The sequence below is a fragment of the Paramormyrops kingsleyae genome, chromosome 11 (assembly GCF_048594095.1).
Source record: "Paramormyrops kingsleyae isolate MSU_618 chromosome 11, PKINGS_0.4, whole genome shotgun sequence".
Lineage (NCBI taxonomy): Eukaryota > Metazoa > Chordata > Actinopteri > Osteoglossiformes > Mormyridae > Paramormyrops > Paramormyrops kingsleyae.
In genome coordinates, this window is record NC_132807.1 from 24,403,805 (window position 1) to 24,405,999 (window position 2,195).

A 2,195-nucleotide genomic window follows, 5' to 3' on the forward strand; every position below is an offset into this window, starting at 1 on the left:
ATGCTCCAAATCACAAAGACATAAATGCTTATATAAACCACAGGTTTTTAAAAGATCTTGTTTGCCTCCTTTAAGGCCCAACATTCATGAACGGCAGGGCCACTCAACCCCCTTGGATGCTGTCTTCTGAGGGGGGGGGGGCAATTTCACTTTGCCCTAGACAGGGGGCAGATGCTCACCTATGGCATCACATTGGCTGGGACCAGTACTACATGTACAGAATGGAGACGATTGTGTCAGAAAAAGGCATAAGATTCGATTCGCTTTGCAGGCAATATTTCTTCCTTCCTAACGAAAATGCAGGCAGCCTTATTCACATGCTGTCGCAATGAGTTTGCAATAACATGCTACATTTTTGAAAGCTGTGAGTATCAACTGAAGTAATTTCAACATTGCACCATTATTGCCAAAGAATTCTTGCGAATATTATAATAGTTTTTTTTTTTAAATGTAACTTAAGATACACACTTTGAAAAGTAACCGAGAAAAAATGCACTGAAATGATCCCCTTACAACAGCAGAGCATTCTTTGACCAACAGTTATACATTGAACCATTGTCTTCACGAAAGAAGCCTTAAAGAAACTTTATGACCTCTTACAACCTTGCATGTTTACTGTGGGGGCAGTGTTGCCAACTCATGCATCTGGCATGACATTCATGCTTTCAGACTCATATGCTCACACAAGACATCTTATAGCAAATTTATATTATTCCATTATAAACCTAAAATTACCTACATCAAAAGCACTGGGATAGTTTGCAAACCCTACAGACCATTTACACAGTAATAAAACTGTTACATGCATGTAAATGCATGTGCATCTGCGTGCAGACTTGTCTCGAATTGAAAATCTCACGCCAGCCAGCTGACAAAGTTATCAACCCTGTACTCCTATTATTTGCAGACAAATTGGCATGACACATTAGATAAATATATAAATGATTTATATTTTAGTCATAATTACACAAATGCATTGTGTGAGAGGGAATGAGAAAGTAGCATCAAAAATGGTTGGGCTAACTGGTAGGGTAGCTCCTGCTCATTTAAAAAGCTGGGGTCCCTGGGGAGGATTTACGCGTTTTAATGGTGTCTTCCCATCCACGTGCCCCACTCAAGAAACAAACTGCCTCTTCCACAAGGCCAATAAAAATGACGGCCAGCAGGACAAAATGGCCAATTCAATTTAGCAAATGTAGAGTGAAGCACCACTCAGACTGGTCTGGAAAGTGAAGCAGGCTTATATCATTTAAGCAATTTCAAACCCCACCTACATAGCCTAGGTTTTCAAATTGTTAATCCAATCGCATTTTAGGGGTATAAAAATTTGGGGTCTCATTTATCCAAGTGCAAGCAGAAAAAGAAACCCTAATCGTGAGTACTCGTACTGTACTTTCACTATGGTATTTATGGAAAGTTCAGCAAATAAGACCCCCGAAGTCTATCATGGGAAACAGAAAGATTGGAGTTTCCCGGTGTTTCGATGGGTATGTAGGCAGGAAATATTTCTCATAGGGGACTCCCCCACCGGATAAAATGCATGGCTCAGCAAACAATAGGCTATCATCACAAAATTAGCTGTATGACCATGGGGGCGGGGGTGTAGCTATAAATTCTGCCCCCCTGGAAAAATGTGACTGTACCCCGCACCCACCACCCAATTTGGCATGTAATTTAATTTATTCAAGGGTCCCTGTACAGTGTGGGGGGCCCTGAATCTGTCAGGTATCCATGCCCCTACTTGCACCCCTGTGTTGGGGTGAATTTTTAATCCCAGTCCAACCCTAGCTGGCAGGAATCTGGCGGTCATCCTGATGAAAAGGACTTGGATGAAAAACACATGCATTCACACCAGAGGGACAATTTAGAGTAACCACTTTACCATTTATAAATTAAAAACTATCCGTGGATTACGTGGCAAGGCAAAATCGAAACCGTACAAATATATGTACAGAAGAATCGACAAACAGAAACTTGTTATGCACAGGTCATACTGTATAAGCGTATTACTTTACTGGCCACACAAGCATTAATACAGTCGACGTCTTTCCAGTTGTTAATCCTTCGTTTTCTGTTCTAAAAGCGGGGGATGGTGCGCAAACGTAATGGAATATTTCCCTTAAAGGACACCATTCATTAATATGCCTCGTCTCCTTCCTTATTTTCAGCCTTTTTATGGAGGTGGGGGAGGGGAG